Below are 9,995 nucleotides of genomic sequence, written 5' to 3' on the forward strand. Positions count from 1 at the left end.
CCCCATGGCCTTGGGGGCGCTGCATTCATGCATGCAGGTCCTGACAGATGACTGAGTAGGCCTCCTCAGCAGGATTGACTTTTATCCGGTTGGCTAGCCCCTTTTCTCCGGAGCCACCAGAGTTGGGAGGTTTGTTATATTTTGTTGTATATATATTTATGGGTAGGCTGGGGCCCTGTCCCGCTAATCTTAACTACTCTTAGAGGCTTGACGACTAGTGTGTGGGGTGTATAGCTACATTATGGCCATACTGACCTATGTTGTTCGTTTGCTAAAGCTTGTGAGTTGTTTGATGTATTGTATTGATATATACCTGCTTTTAGTTTTGGTATAGACATCATGTTGGCCTCGATGGCCAAATCAGGACCTTTGTGCTAGTTGTCTATTTATTTATATGATCTCCTGAGAGTAGCTGTTTCTTTTATAGATAAGTTGACAGGGGCCTTGCCGGCCCAGGGCCTAGTTTTAAGCCGAGATATAGTTGTTTGTTTTCTTGATTGCCTGTGGCTGCCATGCACAAATCGTTCTGCAGGGTTGGCTCGGGCCTGAGTTTTGGCAATAGGAGCCAGTTGCGCCCCTCGAGTTTGGGGAGTGACTGCCTCTCTTCCTTCCATTGGTTGAACCAAATTTATGAAACACCTTTAAGTTGAAAAACGGCCAATTACGCCTTTCTACCGGCATCCCTACCATGATAATTAAAACCTTGTATACCTCATCAATGAAATCTTGATGATCTTCCTCAACCCTGGTACAATGACACTCCGGGGGATTCATTCTAGTGAAGTCCCTCACTCTCTTATCGTTGTACCCACCTTTAGGTTCATAGGGACCACAACCTCCTTATTGTTTTGAGCCCTCATGGCTTAATGCAACACTTGAAAATCATGTCAAAACTCTGCATTAGTCACTTGTTCGACCAAAGGGTCGGCCGGAACTTGATGAGCCTCTCGATCAACATTCAAATTCACATTTCTCCTAACATATTCTCTTCGAGGGTCCTTATCATAAAATAAGGATAAGGAGAGAAACATATAGAGTTCCACTCTATTGATGTCACGACCCAGGGGTACCCCTAGATGTAACAAGGCAGATAGAACCCCGAAAGGCACCATGTAAGCCACCTAGCATATCATAAAATAAACATAGAACAACAAAGAGTTAAAACATATTTCAAGTCCAAAATTTTCATAAAGGAAAGCGAAAGTCTAGAGTTGTCTCAATTAACCATATATTACAATACATGAATCAAATAGGGTCACAGCCCATACAACATAATCCGAAAGAAGAAATACATGAATGAAACTACTAAGTGAAAACATCCATCCTTGACTCATGAGGACTCACCAACAAGCTAGGAGAAATGAGCGATTCCAAGCTTTAGCCATAATGAGGACCACCTTGAGAACCAGACCCTACACTTGGGGATAATATAGGAAATATGGGTCAGTACAAAAATGCACCAAGTATGATAGCCATGCATAAAAATAATGAAAACATGCTAAAAGGGATATTTTAGTTGAATGCATGCAATTGACTAAGTTAAACAATCATTTTGAAGATAATGGAAAAGCATAAGTCATAAGCATTTTCTTTACATAGATCTTCATATCAGAAGAGGAACATATCATGAATACCCTCAAAGCATACTTGTGTGATGCATGAATAAGATCCCATAATCTAACCAATATTAAGTAAAGCTTCTTGAGTAACTATAATTCATAATTCATACTCTTGTTCACACTATTATCATAATGGGGAATAAGTGTTAACTGACATAGACCATGTAAGCTTACCAATGGAATCCGGTGTCTACCCCACACTAAAAAGGAGTTGTTCTACTTGCCTAAGGTAGAACCATACTCTTGTTGATCCACTAGCTAAATAACCTATGAGGGCACATAGTTCATGGGATAAGGAGATTGCTACTACTAACCCGGACTAAACTAAGGTAGAAGGTTTCCATCTCATGAGATACATACTTTGGGAACCCGGACTCAACTAAGGTAGAAGGAACCCATTTGAAAAGCTGGGCTCAACTAGTGTAAAAGCTTTCATTGGGAAGTTGGACTCAACTAGAGTATAAGCTTCCATCTCATATTCATATCCACTCGGTGCTAAGAATTAATTCGCATGGATTACATATTAAGTCTTAACTTAAGTTCATATTCATGGAAAAATGTTTTGACACTCAATCCAACATAATTTATACGATAACTCATAGATCAATATGTGAGAATAGCCTTTCAACCTTAGAATCATCATATTGTGAGAAAACCTTTCACATCATATCATATTCATACATAGGTGTGTATATGAGGATAACCTTCCAACAACACAACAACCAGATCATAATAATAATCACTTTACTGTCAAAGTGTTCTTAAAGCATATACATAAATTTCATAATCATGCATAATTCTCATCCTTTTCCCTTCAAGGACCCTAGATCATATTTCGTAAAAACATCTAGAATCACTACATTAGACATGGATCATAGCATGATTCAAATAACTCAACTACTACAAGCATAATAACATAATACCCTTTTTCATCAATTCACCCACATCATAAGGTAATAAATTGGCAATATGGGGATTTCATGGAATCTTGGGGATTTAAACATAAAAACCATAATAAGTCATCAATTAAATCATAATATAAAGTAATTAAATCATTATAATCATTTTTGAAAGGAATCCATGACTTGGAGTCATACCCTAACTTTTAGGGAATTTATATCTTTGAAATGGAGTTTTGAAGGGACTCCATGGATGAAGAGATACCATACCTTAGCTATGAATATCCAAATATTTGAGTAGAAACCTTGGTCCTTCATAATCTAGCTCCAACTTCCTTCTTCTTCTTCCTTGAAGTTTTAGAGAGAATTTTTTGGAGAGGATGAGTTCTTTTGGGATTTTAGAATAATGGCTTGGATGCCTTAGTTTAGTGACTTAAAAACCTTATGTAGTTAGTCTAATTTAGTGTAAAACGATGTCACTTAATATTAACTAAAACCAGAAAACCCCAAAGTACCCCTCAACTAACTCACCAAAATTGTTAAGAAGTGACCACCCACTACCCCACGACCACGGTCCGTGAATGGACCCATGTGGCGTGCTGGTGAACCGTGGGTAAGTTACTAGAGCTTGAGTTTCAAACTTTGACCCATGACCCGTCACCCACGCGGCATGGACTGACCCACGAGGTTTGGGTCCCCTCTGTGGGTCACTGCCCAGGAAACTTCTAAGGGTCCTTCTCAAGAACCCATGGTTGGTCCTTGGGGATCGTACCTTGATGTTCTAACACGAAACCCTATATTTTTAGGTACGGGGAGGTACGTTTATGACTATAACCCTCATGTTAAGCTTCAGTTTAGCCTAGTAGTTTCCGGAGTGTTACAATCACACGACTTTAGAATGATGAAAGAAGTGAATGTTCCTATACATATTATAGCCTCCTATTTAGAAAAATGGCGCGCTTCACACTTATGATCAAGAATCTACTAAATGTGGCTTATCAGACATCCTAGGTCCTTTTTAAACCTTTTTCTCTAAATACCAAGTTTATCATGACCGAAAGTGTACCCTAGGTGTAACATGACATATAAAACCCTGAGAGGCCCTACGTAAGCCACTTAGCATGTATCAAACAAGATAATAGAAATAAAGAACTTCAAACATAGAAATGCATATTTGGAAAGAGTTTGACAAAGCAGAACTCTAACATAAGTCTCCATAAGCAATCTAATACATCATAAGGCAAATAATTGGGACGTAACCCAAACATCACATACATAGTCTGTAAATGTATATGACATAAATATATAAAGTGTTTCGGTCCTCGGAACATGAGGACTCACCAATCACTTGAAGCATCCAATAGATGTCTAGCCACGAGTGTGTGATGTAGGAACGTCAGACCCTGCATTTATTAGATAATTTAGGCACAAGACTCATTACTACATGGAATGTACTAAGTATGGGGCACTATTCATAAACATATGTATGATAACATGAATGGATTAAAACATATTAAACATGATCAATATTTGGACATTTAAAAGAATAAGGAATTAAAACATGGAAATCATAGTGAATGAAATTGAAATAAAATACATAAGAAAAGCTTTTGAATAAAACATAATCATTTTGTGGTATCTTAGCTTTAACCGACAATAAGACCATGATAGCTATATCATGGCATCCGGTATATCCCTTATACAAATACAAGGAAAAAATACGTTTCAAGGTACAATCGGTACATTTCATCTTTTTCTAAAGTGGATCCACCACGTAGGTCATTTAAGACAATCCCACTGGACACGTAGTTTGGGGCTGGAGGTTTCGACTATAGACTACCCTATTTGAGCCTCCACCTCAAAGACCTCTAGTTCTTAAGTCAAAGTCCCAATGGAATAGTTAAAAGTCAAATATAACATTGGTAAGGCAATGATCAACACCAATCCATACTTTTGAGATCAAAACAAAGAATAGCTCCTTAAACACAATTCAATATAGATGAGAAAACCTTGAACCAATCTGAATCCATATGTGAGAAATATCTATCACAATCATGATCATAATAGTAAATGAAAAATCCTTTCACAATAGCATTGAAACTTTCTTTGAAAAGCATCCACAAACCATTTACAATATATTCATAAAAACATACATATCTTGATAGATTCATACTTTGTGGTTCATAACCATCATCACAGGTTTTTAATAAAAATCATGGATCATGCATGTGTCAATATGATATCAAGTAATCATCATGTATTAACACTAAATCATGCATTAGAAGACTTAATCAATACAAATAAATCATAATTGACTGCAACCCATAAAGATTGAATTGAAACCCTAATTTGAATCAATTGAAACTAAATGAGAAATTGGGAATTTTGGGGATTCCATGGGTGAATACCCACATACCTTGCTACCAAAAGCTCAAGAGTAATGGTAAATTGATGCCCTCGAATGAACCCTAGCTTCTTCTTCTTTCTAAGGTTTTGGAGGGAGACATTGGGGGAATAGAAGAAAGAATTGAAAGTGGATAATTTGGGGCTTAAAAGATTTATATAGGGTTTAGGGTATAAGGAAAAATTACATAATATTGGATTAAAAAAATTAGATAAAGAGATAATAGCTTTTTGAAAATAACTACCCAACTCGACCTACGGCCCCGACCTATGGATCGTAGAACTTTCTACAGTCAGTACAGGTCAACCATAGACCATGTACTGGAACCATGAAATCACCTATCGTTTGACGGAACACTTCTACGGATCATAGGTCTTCCTACGGTTTGTAGATAGCAATCGTAAAAACCAACTTGACCCCTTAAAATTTCACTAATTCTTTGACCTACCTACAAGACCTATGTATGACTTGTACAAAAAATGACGGGCCTTGTTTAAAAAAAATACATTTTTCCTCTTCCTACGATTTCCATTTACGGCCAGTAGAACTTCTACGATTCGTAGATGGGGCCTGTAGACACAGTCTACAGCCCAAAACCCCATTTCATTCTTTTTAAAATTCTGAGGTGTTACACTGATACTGAAACTTTACTTTTCAAAATTTATTTTCCCACTTTCTATGAGACTAGTCTACGACATGTAAAATATTTTATGAATCATAGACTAGTCTTGTAAACCATAACCAGTAGCCTAAAATATGGAATTTTTTAATTTTTTGAAATCCAAGGTGTTACAATATCTCCTCCATGGAACATTCATCCTCAAATGGAAATCAAGGAAACATAAAGACAGTAGGGGAAGAGATATCACAAGCCAACATTAATGCAATCACATAAATGCACATAATCAAGGAGAAAATAGACTCCAAGCTAACACATACTTTAACAGATCGTTTCATAAAACATATATGCATGTGAAAACATGAGAATCACTAAGACACATGAACCCGTAAGAATAGACCATGAGGGACTAATTACCTCAAGCTAGAGTAGAAGCCGACGAAAATACATGAGGATATTGGGAAAACATATCGGCCTCGGCCTCCCATGTAGCACCTTCAACCATTTTATTCCTCCACAACCCCATCACGGATGCAACTTCTTTGATTCTTAAAGTTCTAACTTGCTGGTCTAATATCTCAACCAGAATTTCTTCATATGAAAGGCTTTCATTAATGCCAAGACTTTCCAATGGCACAATTGAAGATGCTCAAACAACTCTTTAAAAAAATTCAAAAAGTAAGTGATCGTCTTCAATAAAAATTACCCAGCAAAGAGTTGTGGTCAAATCCCATAAAGAGTAGTGTGAGGTTACGAATTCAACGAGTGAATTAAAATGTAACTGTTAATAATGTAGTAACTGAGACAATTGGGTGGATGATTCCACAACATTTAATTAATAGATTTTAAAGTCACAAATTAACATCACGCTTAAAATAAATAAAGATTGAACAAATTGAGAAAACTGTAGAGGCATGGAGATTTCACATTGATATCATAAAGGGTTAACCATATATTTCTCAACAAAGCAAAACTATCATGAATATATTGGGTCATCTTTGATAATGTTAATATTCATTCGATCTCATAACATTAATTTAATTCATAAAATCTCATTTTGGTCACATTATGTCATTTACAATTAAACCTGTTGCCTTGTTATTACAACTAGATTAAGCTAAGTTGCAACCATCGAAATAATTACCCACTTGAATTGGTCTTTTTCAAGCACCAGATTAAGTTCTAAGCTCATATTAAGTTGGCCACCCTAATCCATCAATTAAGCACATGGTACTACCTTAAATTTGTGAAATAAAGCAATAAACCAGAGAAATTCAAAATACCCACTAAGTTAAATCTACACACAACCCCACAATAACACCCCTAGAGATTCGGGTTTTAGTCACCCTTAACAAAAAGTGCCAAAATTATACCTCTCATGATAGCAACCATAGGTGCAGTGAATATAAGAAATTATATTCAACACTCACTTTGATTTTTAATGTACCGTGAGTTTATGATATTTTTGATGCATTTAACTTGGAGTTTTGCATGAGTGTTAGGCATTTTGTTATTATATATTATGGTGTTTTGACTAAATTTTGCAGAAATCAGGTTTTGGAGTAGTGGTGATGAAAGTGCCTGAAGAAGTAGAAAATTGGCAACATACCAGCCCACCTACGAGCCGTCGTTCCTTCAACAAGTCATAGGTGGCTGGTGTAGGTGAAAGCTCTAGGAAAACTGATTATTTTTGGAACAACGAAGTGACTAACAGATTGTAGGTCCTCTAACGAGCCGTCGTTGATCATTCGTGGGTGACTTCAGAGAAGATGATTTCCGATCCTTAAATGAAGATTGAACAGGACAGGACGTGCTTATACCTACAAGACGTAGGTCATGACCTATGATGACATCTACTGGAAATTTGGACAACTGCTGAGCGACGGTGGCATCTACGAGCCATCGTTTGTGTGATGAGCCATCGGTGACCATCCATCGATGACACATTCCAAACCCGATTTCCTAATTCTTCTTTTTCTACTTTATTTAGGATTTATTTTCTATAAATTTTACTTTTTGGGTTGTTATACTTTTTGTGAAAATTTGCTTTTCGCTTTGGAAATTATTATGCGAACACTTTCGGCCTTTAATTCTTAAAGTTTGGTTTATGATATTTGCATTTTTTTCAAATCAAGATTCAATATTTCTTCTATTCTACTTTGAAGTTAATTATTAATATTATCAACTCTATTATGAATTGTGATAACTCAAGGATGAACAACTAAATTCATGACTAGGGTTGTGGGAACCATGGAGTAATTAACAATGTAAATTAATAATTAACTAATTCTGGAATATTTTTTATGCATATATTGTTAATACTTTTGTTTTGAATGCTTTTAATGATGCCCAACATTAGAACTCGCCTCATTCCTACTTGCCCGACCAAGGATGTAATTAATGAGAAATGGATTGAACAATAGAGATTTAGCGTGATAATCTACTATCTAATAGCCTGACCCACCTACTGTGAAGTCTTGTCTAGGGTTAAGGGTAAGGGTTAGTAAAGCATACACCCGTAGACCGACAAAGTTTCATGGTGAAATTCCCTACTTGGATGACGAATCACTTAGGAGATATTGAGCATACAAACCTTGCATATTAATACTAGGAAAAGTTACTAGTATTAAGATTACTACATTAAGAACTTGTGGGGATCACACATTCCCTAGTTTACATCTCATGATATTACAAACTGCGAATTCTATTTAGTTGTTAGTTGTTACTACAAATCAATCAACAATTACTTTATTCAAAAATCCCCTGTTTTATGAAAGTAAACCTGAGTAAAAGTACAAATAAATGTAAATTCGCCTAAGTAAAGACCATATTCCTCATCGGATCGATCCTAAACTTTGTCAAGTTCTTTATTTGACGTAAATCGTTTATACTTCTTTGTAGAGGTGAAATTTGGTCGTATCAAATTTTGGCGCCGCTCTCGGGAAATTAGGCTTTTAGATTAGACTACTTTCGTTATTGAACTTTAGTCACTTATTTCCCAATTTACGTTTTTTTTGTTTTTGATTTCCACATGTCTTATTTCCCATGTATGCCAAGTACATGGAGTTAAGGCAATCCCCTGACCCCGTACGATTCTAAATTAAGAAGAACTCTGAGAAAAGTGGATGGAAGAGGTCTAAATCTTGAGGTAAAAAAATGATCCAATCAGAGCGGGTCAAGGGGATGTTGCTAGAGCGCAACCTCGTAGAGCTTTGGAAGTACCTAGACATGTTCAGGAAACGGTGGACATTAAAATGCTGAAGGAGTGCAAAATTAGCCAACACCTGATGTGTGTGAAAATTACAGGGTTGATTATAATGTTGTGGGATCGACTGGGGCTATCATTGTTCCTTCACTACCTCGTGGACATACTTTCATGGTGACCAGTAGTCTGATGCAAATGCTTAAACCTAGAGAATTGTTTGTTGAATTAACTTTGGAGGATCCATATGCTCATATGAGCAAAGTGAAAAAGTGTTTGTATGAGTAGTGTGGGACGACCATAAATAAATATTGATGCAATCGACTAAAGGGTGATTCCACTCTCGTTGACAGGTGATGCTCATGTATGGATGTCTCAGTTGCAACATAACTAAATCACCACTTGGGAGTTACACAAGGTATTCCTGGAGAAGTATTTCCCATTGTCCAAGAAGTTAAATCTCAAGGATAAACTCAATGACTTCGTAACGTTGCATGGTGAGTCAGTTAGTAGTTATTGGGATAGATTCACTGGGTTTTTGAGTAGTGTACCTAACCACCGCATTGATGACGAGTCACTAAATGGAGTATTTCTACAGAGGGCAAGATGATAATTGAAAGATTTTACTAAATACTATTGTTGGAGGATCTTACGGAGTAAACACATTTCAGGAGATTGCTGAGAAACTTAAAAAGATATCTAGGAATAATAAGGCATGGAGCATTAGAAGCTCAAATACGGGAAGGAATACGTTTAGAGTCCAAACCCCACCGAATCAGTACAATGAAGATGTTCATGAGGAGATGGCCCAATTGAGAAAAAAGGTTGGCTTTGTGTTGAAACATGTGAGCGAAAGTGTAGAAAAAGTGAATGCAGTGAACTACCAGAATAGAGCACCACCTGCTAATGAGTACATTTATGAGGAGGATGCAAATGTTGGGAATGATCAGGCAGGGCATTTCCGGATCAACGCCTAAGCATCTAACTTAGATAATTGGCGCCATGGTCATGGAAATAAAGGTCAAAACTATAGTAACTGTAATCCCGAAGGGAACTATGTCCATGATTGGAACTTGAATCGTGACAACAACTATAACCAGAATGGGTATGGCAACATGAACGATAGTAGTGGACTCTATGTTCCACCTGAGAATATAGATGTTAGATCGAGTTTGAATCGCATTAAAGATACGATGAACAAGAATATGAAGAGGTTTGATTCAATAGATGACAATGTGAAAAAAGTGAATAA

Source organism: Solanum tuberosum, unplaced genomic scaffold, assembly GCF_000226075.1.
Source record: "Solanum tuberosum cultivar DM 1-3 516 R44 unplaced genomic scaffold, SolTub_3.0 scf00437, whole genome shotgun sequence".
Taxonomy (NCBI): Eukaryota; Viridiplantae; Streptophyta; class Magnoliopsida; order Solanales; family Solanaceae; genus Solanum; species Solanum tuberosum.